This window comes from Urocitellus parryii, chromosome 8 (genome assembly GCF_045843805.1).
Source record: "Urocitellus parryii isolate mUroPar1 chromosome 8, mUroPar1.hap1, whole genome shotgun sequence".
Taxonomy (NCBI): domain Eukaryota; kingdom Metazoa; phylum Chordata; class Mammalia; order Rodentia; family Sciuridae; genus Urocitellus; species Urocitellus parryii.
In genome coordinates, this window is record NC_135538.1 from 62,729,829 (window position 1) to 62,751,526 (window position 21,698).

Here is a 21,698-nt window from a genome sequence, read left to right on the forward strand (position 1 = left end):
AAGGTCTACGAAAAGGAAGAGATGAAAAGATGGGGTACACCACAGAGGGAAGGGTGGTCAAACTGGAGAAGATGACTTTTCGGGATGTTTTGAAATTAGAATGAAATGATGAGGTTAGGTTTAAATATTAAATTGAGATTTCAGAGCTGAGGTTGTGGCTCAGTGGCAGAGCGCTTGCCTTGCCCATGTGAGGCACTGGCTTTGATCCTTAGCACCACATAAAAATAAATAAATAAAATAAAGATATTGTGTCCATCTATAGCTAAAAAAAAATTAAAGAAAATAAATTGAGATTTCATAGAGTTCAGAGAAGTATTTTACTTAATAAACTTTCAAGACCCAGGTCTATTCCATCTATAATGTGTTTGGTTTTAATATTTTCTATATTGTTTTCTGATGGCCGCTTTTTCTGTTTTCCTTTCCCTTTACTTATTTTTCATTCCCTTCATTTCAGAGGCATATTTCTAGCTGTACAGTGCACACAGGGAGAGTACACAGAAAGTGGCCATAGTGGATGGGATTATCACCTAAGAATGTTCTGAAGCACTGAACTCTGTAAGTGTTCAAACTATTTTAAAACTATCTAGGATACTTTGTAAAGGGAACAAAAAGAAAATTATTCTCTGCTCTGCTTCAAAATTGAGAGCTACTTGTTGTTCTAGGCAGCTATTTATTAGATTAAAGCTGGTTGTTAGTCACAAATTAGGTAAGAAACTGGGGATGATAGTTCACTTGTCATCAATACTTCAACCCTCCCACCCCCCAAGCCCCGAAAGAAAGAAGTAAATGCCTGGCTGCTGATTGTGAATCAATAGTGTATCTTCATTTGCAAGGAACAGCACTTTAGAACATGTTGATTTAGAGTTCCTTATTCCTGTTGAATAAACACACAGGTCGCTAATCATCAGCTACTAAATATATTTTCCAAAGGTGAACAAAAGAAATAGTAATTTGATGCTCCTTAATTAAGCTCACAACACACTATTTTTTAATATACTTTTACAAGCATTTGTTTATGAAAGCTAAATGAGTATAGATTTCTGGTGGAAAGATTTCTACCACTACCCCCCACCCACCGCAACCCACCATCAGCTGTGAGTGAATCTGGCTAGTAAATTATATGCTGTTCTCTATGTTGCCTTGTAAATGACCTCAACCCTGACCTTGACACAGCAGTATTTCTAAGAGAAATAATTCATTCTCCATGTTAAATGAATTAAGCTCATGGTGTTTCTTAGCTATCATTCTGTATTATTTTCCAAGAAAACTATTTCTATGTAGATAAATAATGGTGGATGAGAGAGAGGATATTAGAGAGAGGAGAAAGACTGGGATATTGGGGGGGAGGGAGAGAAGAGGGAAAACAGATACACAGACAAATTTAGAGAAGAATGAATGTGAGGGTAGGCAAAGATAGAAGATAATAAATAGCTGAGTAGATGGCTAGGAAGTGTTTAGTTTTTCTAACTTCATATACATCAGACTTCAGAACTTGTTCTCTTTATACAGGGATATATAAAACAACACATGGATGTAATAATGATTTACAGTCAGAATTTCTATGCTTAAGACTAAGATGCCTGAAATGACAATTCCATATTTGATGTACTGACCCTTAAACAGTCGAATATATCACAGGTCATATTATCCCATTTTAAAGCTTTGTTTATGTGTATGTAAACCCCTACATTAATGTTTTGTATTCTGAAAGTTTCACCCGCACAGCGCCAGTCACTTAATTGCACTAATTATTATTCGCACATTAGCGCCTATTAGTCAGCATGGGTTTTTGCTTTTTTTTTTTTTTTTCAGATGTTTTAGCCAGCATTCAGATTTCACTTATTTGGCAGAAACGACTTATTAGAGTGGTTTTCAAAATCTGGCAGTAAGCCTAAGAAACGACCTCTTTTGTTGTCCGAATTTCCTATTCCCATCATCATTATGGATCTAAAGAGACAATCTGTCAAACTCATTGAAACTTTATGGGGGAAATGGTGAAGTGGAACTTCAGTAGATACCTAAGTTCCATTGTCAAAGCAATAGGAACAAATCTTCTAGTAAATTGGGGCTCAATTATGTTTTATTTGATATGCAATTACTGTAGGAATTTCATTCTTTTTTAACCATTATAGATGTTTTTTAGTCAGCATTATTTCATAGACATCTTAGAAAAGAAACATTTGAGCATATGCAGGGTTGTGACCTGCCTAAATTGAATCCTAACTATAATATACATTAAGATAGAATATCGAAGTTGGCCTATAATAAGAGATCAAGATTACTCTTTAGTTTAATAATTTGGACACATATGGCAATAAAAATTGAAGTTAATTTTAAATATTACTTGTAATTTGTGGGGGATACATATTTAAAAGGTGACATTGACTGAGAGGACATTGAATTAATTGCTATTTACTGAAAAATATTAAAGGACAATCTGTTTTTTCTCAACCTCTATACGCTTACACATATTTCTTTCAATGGCTTAAAAAATAATTCATTTTTTAAAATGAATTCTTCAAAAGAAACAACTGGACTTACAGACAACAAAAGCAGTAAAACAAAGCAACACATTCTTTCACACACTCAGCCTGGCTGACACTGATTCCAACTTCAGGGTTGGAAACAATCTTGAGAAAAAAGTCACCAGAGAAGGACAGGTTGAGGATTCCGGAGGAAGAGGAAGACATTTTTTTGACCCTCAATTCACTGTTGGTTCATTGCCTATTACATGAAGGTCAAAGTCCTTTTCTAGGTCTCTATTTACCAGTTAAATGACCTTGGGTTGAGTTCTTAATTGGGCTTACTCCACTGAAAATAAAATGCTTCAAAATGCTCTAATTACTGGAACCCTTGTTCCAAACAGATATTGCTAAAATATTCTAAAATATTACTATTGAAATATTTGGGGTCCTCCCAAAGCTGGGGAGAACAGTGTGTAGGGTATAGGAAACCCAAATAATAACTGCACCCAGGCCACCGATACATGCAGGGAAAGTATAACTAACAGAGCTGAGGGGTAAATGCAAAATTAAAAAAGGCAATTCCCAGGCAGAACTCAGAGGACTAATGAATGGGCAAATGGAAACTTATAAGAGAGAAACAACTTGGTGTATTAGGATTCTCCAGATAAACAGACTAGTAGGAGACAGAAATATGATAGAAAGACAGATAGATGATTGGTTTACTTTACAAATTGACTCACTTAATTATGGAAGCCAAGTAGTCTTATGAACTGCTATCTGTAAGTAGGAAAACCAGAAAAGCCAGTGGTGTAATTCAGTATGAATCCACAGGTCTCAGAACTGGGGAACAGATGGTGTAAGTACTGATCCAAGTGTGAAGGCCTCAGAACAAGGAAAGTCAAGGGCAGACCTCAAGGATAGAGGAAGATGGATATGAAATAATTTAAATAGAGTAAGTGCATTCATCCTTTTCCTTTTGTTTTCTTCAGACCTTCAACTGATTGGATGATGTCCATACATATTGGTAACTGTTGGGATTAGATAGAAACAAGATCACAATACAGAGAAGAGCAAGAACTAAACAGGGTCATTGCAAAGATTGGAGAGCTGAAGAGCTATAAGAACCAGTGGGCTGCTAAAATGTCCTTTTGAAGCGGGTTATTTCTGATCCTAAAAGGACTCTGTAGATTTGGAGAGGCACTGGGTACGCATGAGGGATTATCAGGGCCAACAGATAAAGCTATTCTGAGATCTCTCTTCTGGATGGGAGTTCTTCAGGCATTGAACTTTATGGACCTTGGTCTGGCGCCTCTCAAGACTTTTGGTAATCCACATGTTGCTTCCCCTGTTCCTTTACAGTTTAAACTTTAGAGGTCCAGATTACTATGTGTTCATTCTGCAGTTTCTGGTGCATTGTTTTACAAATGCAAGTCCAAAATAAACAATTGAAATTAATTGAAATATAAATGAACTACACGATAAATATTTACACACCTCTAGGCTATGTTTCATTTCCTGTGGTGCTTGTCAGACTTGTCTTTGGCTATTTAATTCAATTGCTTGGGGTGTGGTGAAAATGATGTTGAGGTCACAAGTTCAGTCCTTGTGTGAACAGCTTGCTGAGCTGCATTTTATGGCCAAAGAGTCCATTGGCCAGCTGTCTCAAAAAAAAGCATGACATTGGTCACCAGATGATGAGAAAAGATATGAGGGATTAGAGGAACCTCATCACCTCTGATACAAAAAACAAACAAACAAACAAACAAAAAAAACTTGAAGTGTTTGACTTTCAATCAGTTGGTCTTTCCTCACAAGATCCTGTTGTTTGCTTCAGGATCTCTATTTCTAACATTAAAATATCATCCTACTGGAAGTCCAGAAAAGAATGAGCCACAGATAAAATGGAGCAGCACAATGAGAAGAGCAGGGAAATCAGCATTGGGAGACCTGGGCTTGAATTTTATTTATGCAACTTATGGGTAATGTGATTCCTTGGAAGACTATTTAATCATTCCAGGTTCTAATTTAGTTCTTTGTAAAAATTTAACTTGTCACATTTGTATGAGAATTAGAGAAAAAAAAATATTAATGTCACGAGAAATGCTTCCCAAATGTTAATATCAGGAATTATTTAGAGTTGCAAGTACATTGACAGAAAATAGCCAACCACAAACCTGAGTAACAAAGATCTAATAATCAGAGAATATTGGCTGTAGAGAATCTCAGGATTCTAGTGATAGGAAACTGGAACTGCTTGAGTTTAAGTACATTCTTTAGCAGTCACAGAATGACTCAGAGCTGAGACGAAAGTCTCCATCTCCATGTCCAAACTCAGTGCTCCTTCAAGCTTAGCAATAGGCAGCAGTCTGAATTCTAAGGAGGAATGTTCTATTTAAAATTCCTTAGTGAGGCCTCTGCCAAACTTGGAAAGCATTACAATTTGGTTACTTAATTCAAACTCACTTATGGAATACTTACCATATACATGTTCAACAATATCCAAGCTAGTGGGATATTTGGGAAATATAAAATATTTCCTGCCCCTGTGAGGATCAATCTCCAGAGAAAGGTCACCATGTAACAAAGATTAATGCAATTCTGTCCAATGCCAATGAAGTAAAAGCCCAAGGAAAGGACCATACAGCAAAAGAAGTCCTGGCATTTTCACACAGAAGCTAATGTTTGAGCTATATCTTAGGAGAAACTTTATTATGCTATCTAGTGCTACCAAAGGCTGCCTGTTTCTCCTCCTATATCTGCCCTAAGAAATGCCTTCCAAAGAATATTTTATGAAAAATTTACAATAATTTTATTCAGTGCTTTATTTATCTGTATGGTTGCTTGTTGGCTATTTGTTAATAGAATATGGACTTGAGAATCAAACAGTAAGCAAATGGTTTTAAGTTTACTTAAGTGGCTTTTTGACATCTTAAATTGCTTGGTAATAACAGATATTCCTACTCTAGGGATTTTTCAAGGTCAATGTCCAGGTAATAACAGATATTCCTACTCTAGGGATTTTGCAAGGTCAATGTCCAGATGCCTCTGCTCTGGATAGGTCATCCAGTGAAAATCTGAATAGATTGTTCAGTGCCGAGCTATGGATCCTATTTTTCTTCATTGTTCATATTATTCTCACTCTTGATAGGAGAGGGGGAATTTACAACCTTCTTTGCTCATTGTGTGTGCCCCACTTTCTCTTGGGTCTTATTGTCATTTGTAATAAGAAAAAAGAAAAGAAAACAAAACAAAACTTCATTCGGGGGTTAAAAAAAAAAAGCCTAAATGATTATTCCTTCCCCATTTGCTGGGAGGAACCCATGGTTATTTTTTTTCTTTCTTTTTTTTTTTATTGGTTGTTCACAACATTACAAAGCTCTTGACATATCATATTTCATACATTAGAATCAAGTGGGTTATGAACTCCCATTTTTACCCCAAATACAGATTGCAGAATCACTAATATGGCAGTATGTAAAAATGTGGATGTGTAAACAATGTGATTCGGAACCCATGGTTAGATAATGCTTTGATTGATCAAAGAATTACTCTTACTCTGCTGTTTTAATTTTTTGAAAGGATAGAATTACAAATTTGTTAAATATTTCCTCATTGTCATCTGTGTACTGCTTTCTTGTGATCTTAGGTCATTCTCTTTGTTGACTAGTTTTGATTGATTGGTATACTGACTCATCAAAAGATATCTCTTATTCCTTAATCACTACAAAAAATGAAAACTGACCTAAATATTTTGATGGGTGTCATGAATACTCATGTTAAAATTCAAAAAGCAAAAAATTATATTGAGATTACAGTGAACTAATGTAATATTTTGCAAAAAATACATATGTTGTTTTTTAAAAATAGAGTCCTTTAACATTGATTAAAGCCAATGTCCAAAGTAAAATAAGAAGACAATGCTAAAAAGATTCCTATTTTTTTTGTTTGTTTGTTAGATACTGGGGATTTAACTAAGAAACACTTTATCACTGAGATACATCTCTATCTTTTTTACTTTTCATTTTGAGACAGAGTCTCACTAAATTGCTGAGATTGGCCAAGAACTTGTATTCCTCCTGTCACAACCCCCCAGCTTCAGCCTCCCACTTTGCTGGGATTACAGGCATGTACTACCACACTCAGCTCCAGTTTGTTTTTTGTTTTTTAAAAAAGAAAAAAATGCTTTCCTTTATTTAACCAATAGCCCTCTTTCTTTCAAATGTAAATAAGTGAAGCTCAGGAAGGAAAGAATGTAGGAAGGAAAGAAGGAAGGAAGGAAGAAAAGAAAGAAGGAGGGAAATTACTTTCAATTTCTCTAACCAATTGAGCAGGTATCATGGTTTGTGGCCTTACATTAGGTTAATATAAAGGCTGCATTTATTTCACTTACTGTATAATTAGGATTTGAGTCCAAATCCCAGAGTGCATATGACAGGGATTTTCTTAAGGCTACTCTCTGCTCTTCTCAAAATGGTCTTCTTATTTCTTGTGCTTCTAAAATCAGGAAAGTGAGAATAAACAAACAATAGATGACCTTTATGAGTAAAGCATCTGGGCATAGAAAGATTAATCGACCCCCATCAGCCAGTCATTAAATCAAATAGGAGATTTCTTGTACTTTTAAACCTCCGATTTACAGTCAGGCAAATTGTGTAAAAAGGCTGGTAATACAGTGACGCCCAATGCCACTGGGCTTTAGAAAGCTGACAGTTCCTGTAAAATAGTCATTAAACAACCTCTAGAAGAGACTCATCAGCAGATGCCCCCAGGTGAAGGAGAGAGAAAGCTGAGAGAATGAAGGAGAATCTAACATCTTAGCATGACTGAATTAAACAGAGCATATTATGCTGATTTTCAGAGTCAGCCAGTAATTTAATTTTCAGAGCAGTTCCTTTGATTGTAGCAACCATTTTATGAAACATTAATAAAACTTTGTGAGTGTGTGTAACACACATCTCTTTTCCATTTCATTAAGAAAAAAAGAGTCAACATATTCAAATTTGCTGACCATTAGTTCTGTAAATGCCAAAAAAATTTTTGTTATTATTTTTGAAAAAGTAAAGGGATAGAATAACATAGCTCCCACACGGTATTATTCCATAGTAAGCACAAAACAGGGAAAAGAAATAAAGTACATAAAGTTATTACATGTAAGTTCTTGGGATTTTACATTAAGACTCTGAGCTAAATCACTACTGTAATGTATAATCCAAATGCGATTCAGTACCTCTGTATAATGATGTCTACTGTGCATCCAAATTAATTGTTATAGAATACACATTGCCCCAAACACTGTTTATCAGACTTCCATGGCAAATATATATTTCTGGATCAAGATACCCAGTGGAAAGTTGTTTTTAATGATTTTTGTTATACACATTGAGTAACAGAAGATTCACAGATGTGAATGCTTTAAAGAAGAAAGGGACCTTTAAATAATTAATACAGATGTGCCTCACTTTATAGAAAATGTATATATTTGAAATGTGTATCATAAAACTATTTTTGCAAGTTAACGTATTTTCTCCTTTATTCCCATCATAAAACTGAAGATCTATTCACACTGAAGTAATTTTTGGCCCAAAGACAATAATCACATTTAAGAGTCAACCCTTTTAAATCAATGGTAAATTTTATATTCAAATCTAGCAATTATCCTGAGCATTTTTTCCACTTATAATTCTCTCTTCTCTCTTCATTACATAACCCTTGATATTTCACCCAAGGCATTGTTAGATGCCTGGTATTCCCTTCCTTTATTTAAAATTAAATAAGCTATATAGATATGCATATGTGCTAAACAAATCAAAACAATTTTAAGAAGCAATATATAAATAAAAATACAACAATTGCTAATAAATAGTAAAACAAAACAAAACAAAAAAGGTTAATGTAGCAAGGATGTGAGAAACATCATAGGCAAGGCCACTCTGGAGGACATTAGGGCCCCAGAGACCTGGTTTCAGTGCAAATGCTGCAGGTGACTTCTTTGCAGAACTGACTGGGTCACTTGACCTCTTTTCGAGACTTTCTCATCCTTAAAATGAAGAACCTACACTATGAGAATTTTGAGGTTTCTTTCCTTGTGATCCCTTATGATCCCATTAAGGTCATTCTTTCTAAGCAGATGTTGTTTTATATTGTTCTTGGTGTACTTATTAACAATTATATTAAAATTTTGGTAGCCCTTCCTCATGATAAGACAGACATCATGAAAAAGACCAGGGCTACATACTATTATATATAAGAAAGTATTTTAGTATGTATATATCCAATGGCTTATTCTTATATTTGATTTGGGATTTTTCATTCCAAGCTCTTCTTTTAAATTATAAAACATTTATAATTGCTTTCCTCCTGAGCTCCCATTTTGGAATTTGATATTTGTTTCTATATTTTGGACTTAAAATAATATCTAGTTAGCAAACATCAAAGTTCTCTTGGACATTATTTTTGTTTATAAAAGTCTGTAAAAGATTATCAGAAATTAATTAATTAACTTTACATACAATGTGAATCACCTTTTGGTAATATCATATTCACACTTAAGCTTATACCTTAGGCACTTGCTAGTCACCAACTGTAAAATACCCATAAGATTAAGAACCACACATTCAGGGAAAGAAGGAAATGAAAATCAGTTGTTTAACAGACTTTCATCTGCAAGAGATTTCATTAAGAGGTTCTTTGCTATGTGCCAAGATATGAATGCTTCAGTATAATTCAATTTTATACAAAGAAAATTTCATTCAAATCTAAAGATAGAATATTTCTATTTCAAGTAACTTTGCACTGAATTACTGAAAAGAATTGAAAGAGAGCAATCCAAAATCCTGAACATATTAAACAAGTCTTTAAACAGTTGAAAAATAACATTGGCAAATTCATGGCATTGTGGCAGATAGCAGGACAAGGCCTACTGTTCAGCTGGGTTAAGGTTAATTCTGTGGTGTGTGGCAGGAATACAGTCAGTGTGGGCATGGGAAGCAAACCTGACTGTTGGTGATTCTTTTAAAAGGGAAGCACAGTGTGGAAGCCCCAATGCCAGCTTTAAGTTACATTATCTACTGGGCTACACTTTTTTCAAAAGTTTAATTTCCATTGTTAGTCCCATGAAGAACAGCCCTGCCCTCTCTATTTTCTTACAGGGCTTCTTTTGATGGAAAACTTTGTGGATGTTTGTGATATTGCTCAGAGCCCATTGGCAGATGAGCATCTCTTGCTGTGGCCTCCATCATTATTTGCCTGTCTTGTCTATTAACGAGCACTATCATCCCATCGTGGGATGACAGCTGCAACACGTACTCAGGCGCAATAAACAGCTAAATGAGGCGCACAGCAATTTCACTTGTCACCAGCGCCCTCGGCACGACTGGCTGCACAGCTTGATGCATAAATTCATGAGGCTGTTGCATATGATGGAGTATGCTTGGCTGAAAGAGGTGATGGATAGCAGGGCAGCTAAAAATGGCCATCACCTTGACTCTGTCAGGACATTTTTTAAAACTACCCCATCAGCTTTCTTGTATTCAATGCACTATCACAGCACAGAAGACTCTAAAGGTACTGATTTGGTACTTTACCTCAAGGAAGACTTCTGGAGGCTTTTCTCTAAAAGGAGGTACTGTGTATTGAGGTGGGTTACATTTATTTGCCATCAGCTCTGATGCTGCTAGATTAAGTTATGCTTAATAGTGGAATTACTTAAAAATCTCAGAAAACAATTTAAGTCTTAATTTTGGGCAATGTGACAGCATGGGAATTTGAAGACTTTTCTAAATTATACAGTAGCACAAATGATTGTTTAACATGAGATTTGAGGAATTTTATAAAATGGTATGGGAATATTCAAACACATAGAGTCAAGAGATAGAATTTACATATAACCCATTACCACATAGAACAATATCCTGGATCACATCATTACATCAATGTTGGTAATGTATTTTGTAATCAGAATATGTAATATGAGCAAAACTAATATTTTATAAAAGTGCCTCACTGTTTAGGAGACCTTAAAAATGACCAATGATATGAAGCATTACTTTCTCAAATCTCTCTCTAACCTCTTATTTACTCAGTTGCCTGAACTCAACCCAGAATTCCAACTACCATGGGCGGGGCCCTAGGCATCCCACTGAAATAGGATATAAAGCCTCCATCTATGTCAGTGGAAGTCATCTAAGGAAGACAAATATAAAGACAACAAAATCAATGAGGCAGTTTCCTGCAAAGCTTTATGCATTAATCTCTATCACACAGAGATATATACAGAAAGAAGTGCTAGGGAAGGAAGTCACTTGTTCTCTAATAAAAGAGAAAACCCTAGATAATAAACAATTAATAAAGTTGTCATGATTAGTTATGCAACTATGAATCAAATTACACAGTAAAGATGACCACTTGGTTTAGGTAGAAAATATCTATGATTCAATCATAGTGAAAAGTCATTAATATGAGTGGTTAAGAATAACTCTTATAGCTACTTTCTCTTTTTTAACTCAATAGGAATTCTTGAGTAAGAGTTATTGTAATAATTGAGGCAGGATTCTAAAGAGCAAATCCATTAAACATTTACTTTTTTTGTTCTTATCTCCTCATATCCAAACTTTGTCTCTTAAACTCACATATCCCCAGTCCTCTAAATTAAGAAAAAGCATTTAAAAAGAAAGTTGGAAAAAAGTTAAATCTGTAGGTATAAATTTTGTTATTAAAATGAATCCAAAATTCCAGACCAAATGATAAAATTCCAAAATATATAAGAGGAAATAATTTTGAATTATTCAAAAGTCCTTTTAAAGAAGGCAATTATATAATATGATATCTGGTGATATTCTTCTCATACTTCTCTTAGTAGGTAATTACCTGAATAGTCAGAGGAATAGATGAATCTGATAGAGGCAAGGAGAAATGGACATCAGTTATTAGTGGGAATGGGTAGATGGAGAAGAGAAACTTCAAAGAAGGAGAGAAAATGAAGGTGAATCCCTATCAATGACTAGAATTAGAAGATCCTGTGAACAAAGTAATAATAAGTATATGCCATTTTGCACATACATTATGTCAAGTATTATTGATTTGAGACAGGGAATGGGGACAAATAAAGAATTTGGCCTAAGTAAAATATTTAAGGAAATACACCCCCAAAACTTACTAATTAAATAATATTTTAATGTGATATATTTAAAGATAGAAATCTATGTAAATTTTTCATTACTGTATGAGTTCTATTGTTGCATTAGAATTGCAATAAACTTAGTGGCTTAAACCAATACCCAATTATTATATTATTTCAGAGTTTCTGTAGTTTCCAAGTCCATGATGGCATGACTGGGTAAACTCAGAATCTCACAAAGCCAAAATCAAATTGTAGCCTGTGGTTCCTTTCTAAACTCATTACTGTTAATAGCAGAATCCCATTCTTTATGGTTGTAGGACTGACATCCTCATTTCCTAATTGCTTATTGATTACTTTTATCCATGACTGCTCTTTAGTTCTTTCCTGCAGCTTCCTTCTTCAAATGCAACCACAGCAAGTTGAATCCTGTCCACATTTCAAATCTCCCCAACTTCAGATTTTCTGTTTTGTGATTGGTCAGAGAAAATTCTGTCTTAAAGGGATCATGTGATTATGAACTGTGTTATATGACAGAAGAATATAGCGACATCTCATCATATTCACAGGTCCTAGAGACTAGGGAAGAACACCTTTTTTTTTTTTCTTTCGGGGGGGCTACTTTAGAAATTTGGCCTACTGCAATGATGGGCAAAACACCAAAAATTTAAACAAGCCAATTTTAATACAATTTATTTAAAAATAGAAGTTAATGTAAAATATTTGTGATTATATTAATTCTATTGTCACATTAAAATTACTACATACTTAGTGGCTTATAATAATACTCACTTATTATTTCAGTTTCTGTAGGTTGGGAGTTCATGATGTTATGGCTGGGTCTACTCAGAAACTCACATGGATGATGTCAAATTGTAGTTTATGGTTCTTTTCGTATTAATAGCAGAATGCTGTTAAATAAGCCCTATACTTGCAGGAATGACCTTGTTTCAATTAACTTATCCTTACCCCAACCAGGTTTTCTGTAAAACACTTCTTTTAAAAATTAAAAAAAAAAGTTTGGTAAAAATATTGCATCAAATGTTGTTTATATTATTATTGCCTTCCCCTCTTTGATTTTGTACCATGACAAGTGCCTCTGTCACCTCACGGTAGTCTCACTTCTATCTTCTCCACAATTTTGGAAGCTACTCCAAGTCATCAATGGAGACACTTAGAGAAGGGAAGCAAATTTCTCATATCCATATAGTATTAGAAGACAAAGCAGGGATCTGAGTTCAGACCCACTTGATTCTAGACACCATGCTATTATTGATACATCATGGTGCTTAATAGGAAAGTGCTATGATTTGAATATGTGTCTCCTCAAAACTGATGTTAAAATATTATTTCCAATGTAATGGTTCAAGAAGTGGTTAAAAGTGATTAAATGAGACTTCCCCTCCATGAGTGGGTCTAATATTTTACTAACAGGCTTTCAGGAGCAAGCACTATTCCAGTTCTTCTGTTATTCTGACACATAAACATCAGTGTTCCTCCTTTCCAAAGTATGCAATACTTTGGAGTGGAGATCAGGCCATCTCCCAACATCAAACCTGCTACAGCCTTGATATTGGACTTTCCAGCCTCCAGAGCTATCAGCCAATAGATTTCTGTTCATGATAAATTATCCAGTTAGTAATACTCTGTAATAGCCACAAAAACCAGACTAAGACAGAAGGGTTGGTGAGATGAAGCTGAAATTTCCTAGTAGAGACTGTATCAAAAACACAAAAAGATCCTGAACTTAGATTCACAAAGCTTCTATCCAGAACTCCTATACTAATGATGACATTATCGAAGCATTTAAGGTGGAGATAAGAGCTATCTTTTCGAGTTTTGGAAGAAATGTGTGACTAGAATGCAATTCTTTAAGGTCACAGATGTCTTTGATTTTATGTACAGTTGGCACACAATAGTTTTTGTGAGTGAACTAATATTGAAATTAGTGAAATAAAATATTATAAAACTTTATAAACTCTATGATTTATAAAGTACAGTTGAATATCCCTTATCTGAAATGCTTGAGGCTAGAAGTACTTCAGATTTGGGATTTTTTGGATTTTGAAATATTTACATGCATAATGAGATGTCTTGGGGATTTAACCCAAATCTAAACATGAAATTCATTTGTGTTTTATATATGTGTTATACATAGAGCCTGAAGGTCATTGCATGTGATATTTTTAGTGCATGCATTTTTAGTGCAACCCATCACATGAAGTCAGATGTGGAACTTTGCACATATGACATCATGTTGACTCTCAAAAACTTTTGGATTTTGGAGTACTTCTGGTTTCAATTTTTCAGATTAGGGATACTTAACCTGTGCCACTCAATTATGGTATGTATGTGTTTTATAAAAATATCAGGTGCTTCAGTTAAGAAGAATATAATTTTAAGATGTTTTCTCAAGTTGTATCCTAAATTTTCTCAATGTTAGTTTAGACCAAAAGAATAGATTATAATATTAAAAAAGCACAGTAGTCTAAGGTTAATCTCCTTCACTGTAAGTTGGTTACACAAAATGGTAATATGATGACTAGAAATAGCTGTAAAAATTTAAACCAAAACATCTTTTAATGAAAAAATATCTTTTACTTATTCATCACGGTTCTTTGTTCTTTAGAAGAATGGCCACTGGATAGAAGTAACCACCAATTAGTCAGCTGGTTCAGAAGAAAGAAAGGAAGGAAGGAGAAAGAACTTTCCTGGACATCTCACATAATTAAAATAACATGATATTCTAAAATATGCTACATAGATTCTCAACCATGTTTATAAGTTTGAGTTTAGAATCATTTGTATTTATTAAACAAATTCATTAAGAACATTTTTATATTGTAAACTATGTTTCCTTGTTTTGAAAAAAAGTGACTGTCTAAATGAACATCAGCCAATGCAGAGTGCAAAAAGTTGGAGAGGAAACAGGAACTCTGAGCACATTTTATACTTGACTCTCTTGGCTAAGGGAGAGCTCAGCACTAGCATGCTGCAGATGATAGATTGGAGCTGTACTTGGCTCTTTATGGATTTGGCTGATTTCTTACTGCCCAGAAACCTTTTTTCTCCAAATTGCCTTTAAATTCAAAAGAAAATCCAAATGCTTATTTTTAGAACAATTTATTCCAATGCAATTCATTTCTAATATCTTTATTATGCTATTTCTATTTTATCTGTCTTACTGTCAATCCACACATTTCTGCCTATTTAAACTGTGAACAAACTGCATTTATTTCAAACTTTAATTAATTACATTAATCTATAGAAATGCAAATAATGTATTCAGAATACTAAAACACTTAGAATAGTAATATTTAAAAGATTTAAACTTATATGTAAGTATGTATATGTATCTATAAAAGTTAATAAATAAATTTACATATATGCAATATATTTTTCCATTCTCTAATTTTGTTCTCTTTCCTTGCATATTGACTCATATTTTTTTTTGTGGCATCAGTTTTAGATAAGAAGTTAGATGCAGTGGTACACACCTGTAATTGCAATGACTTGGGAGGTTCAGGCAAAAAGATCTTAAGTTTGAGGAAAGGCTCAGCAACTTAATAAGACCATATTCCAGGTTCAGGCAAAAAGATCTTAAGTTTGAGGCAAGGCTCAGCAACTTAATAAGACCATATTCCAAATATAAAATTAAAAGGGATTGGGAGGCTCAGTGGTAAAGCACCACTTGTTTCAATCCCCTGTTTTTTTATAAGAATAATGTGTATTCTGTACCTGAATATTAACTCTGGGTGTGAGGTAGCACTGTTTGCTGATTTCCTCTCTAACTTGACTTTAAAAAAATCTGTTATTATCCATCCTGTTGATTATTCTTTTTATTATGCAGTTATAGTTTAAAGACCAAAGCCTCAAATATCTATAATGAATTTGACATCCATTGAACATGTATATTCTCAGATTCTTCACCAGTCCGCATAATACTTTTGAGACATAGTGGCCTTGGATAATTTACACAGTAATTTTGAGATATGATGCTTAAAATGAATAATTACTGGCAAATGTTTATCATAGAAAATCAAAATTAAAAGATCTCCTTCTGAAGGCTTCTTTCAACTGGTCAAGAAAACAAAAGTCAAAGTGGGTTATCACCATAATATTATGATATTAAATAATAATACCTTAGATATGTCAATGGAGGTAACTGTGATATTTGTGAAATACATTATTAATGCCTCCTCCCTCCAGTGAAAATAATATTGAATGTTTACCAATGAGCGCTTTACTATTCACCTATAGGAGCATTTTTAGTAAAAGGTACTTGGACTTTGAAATTTATAAACCAAATTGGAAATCTTGGTTTAAAGATCACTAATTGCATGTCCTTGAGCAAATTAAACATTTTAAACTTTACTCCTTTATAAAATAAGTTATTATACCTGCTTGTAAGTTTTGAAGAAAAATGAAATAATTCATAAAAGGTATAGCATGGCATTGAAATATAGTAAAGAGGATGCACCTTATACTGTCTTTTACATTTTTAATCTCTAAAACAGCTAAACCAGAATATGTTGACAGTAGTCATTTATTTTTAAAACTTATTTTAGTCTGTAGTATTGCTGCCAGTGATTCTACCCATACCATATAAAGAAGAGGTTTCATGGATTTGAGATGTATAGGTGACATGAGCACTCTTATCACATTATTGTTTTCCTGAGAATAGAGATTTATCCAAAATAAATTTGATATTTTCTTGTCTGATACAAAATAGATTAGACCAACATGGCTTTAACTTGATAAAGATGACTAGAATAAAAAATCTAGAGTCTCACAAACTAAATTATAATTTCATTGATTAATTGGAATATTTCCAAATACAATGCACTTAATAAGACATGGTTAAATGCCTTGATCTAGGGAGAGCATTTAATACATAAATATTTTGTACTATTTGACATATAAAAACATAAAAAGAAGTAAAAATTCAGTAAAGGATTCTGATTTTATCTCGAAGGATGATGTTATAGACCAAATACTTGTGTCCTGTCAAAATTCATATGTTGAGATCATAACTCTCAATATGAAGGTGTTAGGAAGTAGGGCCTTTGGGAACAGATAAAAGCCCTCATGAATGGGATTAGTGCCCTTAAAATGAGTCAACAGAGAACTCCCTCCCTCACTCCTCCTTCCCCAGAAGGTTTCAGGGAGAAGATGGCAGTCTATGAACCAGAAATTGGGTCCTCACTAGAAACTGAATTTGTTGTTGCCTTGATCTTGGGCCTCCCAGCCTCTAGAACTATTTTCTATGAGAAGCAGATTTCTGATATTCACAAGCCACCCTGCCTGTGGTAGTGTGTTATGGCAATTCAATCAAACTAAGACAGTAATGATTATTTGGAAGATGAGTTTAAAGGTTAATAATCTATAAACACGTGAGTAAACAATCAAAACCTCAATTGTCCCAGCACCTACCACAGCACCCAGCACATTATAAATGATCAGTGAGTGATGCATAACAAATTTAAACAAGGAAATAAAATAATATTTGTACTGGGATATCTCGTTCTGAAACTCTGCATTAGCATTCTCTCTTCTGCTTATTGCAGTCTTCATTTTCTTTTAATCCAGAAGAGTTGATGTTTGACTTTATTATATCAAAGTGACACATTATCTATTTCTCAGCCACCACCTAGGTTCAGACCAGCACAATATAATTCAACACATCCTTTATGTTTATTCCATTTATATTTCTGGCTTAGTCATTACTTTGTTTAAAAAAATCACTTATTCCTTTTTGCTGATATTTGTGTTCTTTAGATCATGCACCCCCGTTTCTCAGAATCTTTTGAGATGTTTTATGGTCTTCTGAGAATAGGAAAGACTGAAAGGAGTTTGATATTCAGGATATTAGGTCTCCAACCTACTTCAAACAGAGAAGCACTACATTTATCTGTCCTGAAGATTAGGCTTTGTGTAAGCTTCTACTTGATAAAAATCCTAAAAATATCTTTGAAAACAATTGATCACTGTATGGTGCCAACTCTAGTCCTCCCCCAAAGAATCAATGACAACACACCTATCCAGATTTGTTTTAAACCCTACTTTACTGTGTTTCCTTCAGCCATACTGGGCCATTCATGTTTGTACCATGAATCTTGTAATTCCCCTCAGAGGTCTTTCATATGTTTTCCTTCAAGCTCAAGTCCCATATTCCCCACTCCAACTTTTCTTGCTGAATTCCTCCTACTCTCGAAGATACAGTTCCAATGCAGACCTCTTCCATCTCATTTCTTGGAAACATTATCTTCTCTATTGGAATCTCAATTGTTCTTTTTTGAATCTTTACTATGACTTTCAACATTTTTTGCCTGTGTAACTCAATACATATCTACTCAATATGAGACTATTAGTTCTTTGATGTCAGAAGACACAGCAAACTAATTTGCCTATTAACCTTTAATAAGCTTTGTTAAACTTAAATATATTGTACTTAAGTGTACTGTAGACTCCTTTGATCAACTTTATTTAATTAGTAAAAATATTTTTTATTCTGTCACATCAAGTGCTAATCATTTTTTAAATATTTTAAAAATAATATTTAAATAAATATGTTTAGAATCGATCTTGTCAATCAAAATTCTTAAATTGGCTAAAAAATCATCATTACTTCCAATCTGAAAGATGTAGAAACTGAAGAACAGGGAGATTAAATTATAGTATTTTTTTTTCACTTTGCAAAATGGGTCTACAGAGAACAAAAGTGGTACGCTTATTTTCTTTACTTAACCCACTAGGGAGCCCTTATTTCACCTTAACTTTTTCTTTTTTTTTAGTTTTCCTCAGAATTTCCAATAACCTTCACTTAAACTTCCTGCAAAACTTTCCCCCCTTTCCTTAGTGCATGAGCATCTCATTTTGTGGTAACCTACACTACATTTGGATAGGCCATACATATTTAGTTCTTTTTAATCTTACCTCACATCAGCCCTTCCAGCCTCTCAATCATTTTTGTAGCCGCTCTCTGAATTCACTCCAGTACGATGACATCCTTCTGGTACTGGGGTTTTCATAAATGGACACACTTGTCTGACTCGTGATGTGTTATCTCTGCATGTGCTGCCCAAACAGTTTTTATAAACCACTATATCATCCCATGCAATCTCATACTAATTTTCTGTAACTATCACTCCCAGGTCTCATTCAGCACTACTATTTTCCAAGTATAGTACCTCCATTTCCCTGATTATCTGTGAATTTTTCATCCAGGATGCATTACTTTACATTTTTCAAAGACTAATCTTATTTTGATATTTCCTTTTCAGAGCTGTAACCTCTCTATATTCATAAACATATTTTCAGTTATATCTAGTGCTTGAAAACCACCCATATTTTATATTTATAAATTTAATACTCAGTTACCTTTGTAATTGTTAGTTTAAACCAGTTAATACATTGTATAAACACATGCCCTTTCCCATTATCTATCCCCAAAAAGAAAATAAAAATATAACTTAACTACTCTTACCACCCAGTTTATTGTCATGTATTTAACTTTTGTGTATATACTTTCATATGCAGAAGGGACTGGCCCATTGGAGCTAGTTTTCATCTCATATTATAACATTAAAATATACATCCAGATACACAGTACATTATAGATTACATGTAAATTCTTTTCTCTCCATTATTTTATTAGAGATTAGGAGCTGTAATTCAGGAATATGTTGGATTTAAGTTACTCTTTGGATAAAATGAAACAATTGTTCTTTGCATTCATTTCTATTTATTTAGGAATTATCCCTTAATTGTATACATTGGACAAAGCCTCAGAATTCCTTCTACATTCTTTTCTAAGGAGTTTCTGCCTGTAGATCTTGCTAGGAAAGGGGCCTCGGGTAATTCATTAAGCATAAAATGCAAAGATGCTCTTCTGTCTAAATCTGGGATGGGTACCTGATATAAAGATGAACCATATAGAATTCTACAAGGTAGTCTGATGCAAAACTTCAGTTCATTAATGGCCATGACAAATGTAATGTATATTAACATTTTTATATAGCTGCAAAGGTAAAAGGAATATTGCTATTAAATTTTTAATAGTACAAAAGTTGAGATATAAAGACTGAATAATGTGTTCATCTCCTCACAAATTAGAGTAGAAGTTTGCAGCCACCCCAAATCCAGTATTATTAACTACAGAAGAGCCCAGAGTAAAGCCAAAATTAAATTTACATTGATTGCAAAATTCTGCTCTTCCTTCTGCGTGTGCCCTTTTTAGTTAAAACTTGAAAGTACCCAAGACTATGTATGCCCCTGTTTTTTTTGTGGCTGTAAGTCTCATGTACCTCCTAGACCTATCTTTGTAGTTCTCAGAGGATTTCCATCCTTGTCTTGCAAGGTCGTTCCTTTAGGAAAAGGATGTTTTATATATTTTTTTCCTGACACATTTAGATATTTTATAGTAAAAGATTTTGAGGACATCTATTGTGCCAACATTCCAGGAGAAGACAATGCAATGACTTCATGCACCTGTCTCTATCCTCGACCTGGAATGTTTTTGATGACTTCCTGACTTGTCTTTCATCTGCCAAATCATGCCCAGCAGGTGAAGGTGACAATAAATATTTTAAGTAATGAAATAAATGAATTAATGCATTTGACTCATTAGTTGACTAGCATATTGGTTTATTGAAATCTTTACTCATTAAACACTCAAGTCTGGTGGAGATATAAAGAGTAGATGGAAATCATAATGAACGGAACACCTTTACAATGCTAACTTATATCAAGAACTCTTATCCTATCCTGGGTCATGGAATTCTTTGCCAATATGAGGGAATCTAGGGATTCTTCTGAAATAAAAACACACAGAATATATTTTGTGTATATATTTTTTGAGTCATATCCTTTCGATGCTCACTTGTAAACCCCCAAAAATGTATGGTACAGGAAAGATACCCTAAAAAATAGGTATCTATTTTGCAACTACCAGTAGTATTGCCTCACCGCATGACTATATCTGTGTTTTTCAAAGTTGTTTACAAACTCTTGACAGTCATAGTAACTTTCCTCACTCCTCAAGATTCAATGCCATAAACACTAATGTCTGACAGATACTGCCCCAGGACTAATGTTAAGCTTTGGAAAAGACATACCATATCTTCATTTTCAGCTTCTGTTTCTGGAGACCCTACCTTTTACTTATTTGGGGCAACCTCCCCAGAAAGAAAGGTATATGATACTAAAGGTCAAAATCCCAATATTCATTGTACCCTTGTTATTCAAAAACAAAACATAAGAACAAAAATCTTGTGAAGTTAAAAAAAATAATAAAATATCACTACTTTAATCCAGTATTACTATGCTTTAGTATTTCCTTCAGTTATCCCCAATTTTTTTCTTAACCACAGTAGTTACTTTATATTCAATTACGCATTTTGCTTCTTTCAATTAGCATCAGTATTATATGATAAATTATTTTACATCATATAGAAATGAGAAATCAAGCATGAAATTTTGAGAAGTAAGGAAGTCTTCAACATAGAAGCATTCTCTGTGAAGGTATAAAGAGAATACTGGAAAATCAGGACTGAAAGTGGAGAGAAGTATGAAGATAGAGACTGATGAGTTATCTGAAGAGGAAAGAGAGTCAAAATTATCGTAGAAGAAAACTCTTCAGGAACATGGTCAAGAAAAAAAGTCTATCTCCCATGTGCTGCACAACACAAAAAACTGTTATGGGAAAGGTGAGGAACCATTAAAAAGGAGCCATATATTCCGGTAACAATAGTTATTGAAGGGCAATTTTGTGACATGGGCAAATATATGGAAAGGTGACTAAGGCATACTCCTTCCCTTGGGGAGTTCATATTTGAGTAGGAAATTTTCAAAACTTTTTCTAAAGAATGGTTAGAAAGTAAAACAAAAGGAAAGACCATTTTCATCCAGGCATATTTTTTAAATGTTTTCAAGTAAAACAAACATGTCATGTTTTATTTGCCTTGAAATCCTGAAGTGACAACTAACAGGCAGAAAGCCATAATTTTGCTTTGTGCTGAAGTTGCATCAAATCATTGAGTTTTTATAAAAATTGGCATATCATGTGTTTCTATTGTGAATGTAATAATGTATATTTTTAAAGTGCTGAAAATTACAAA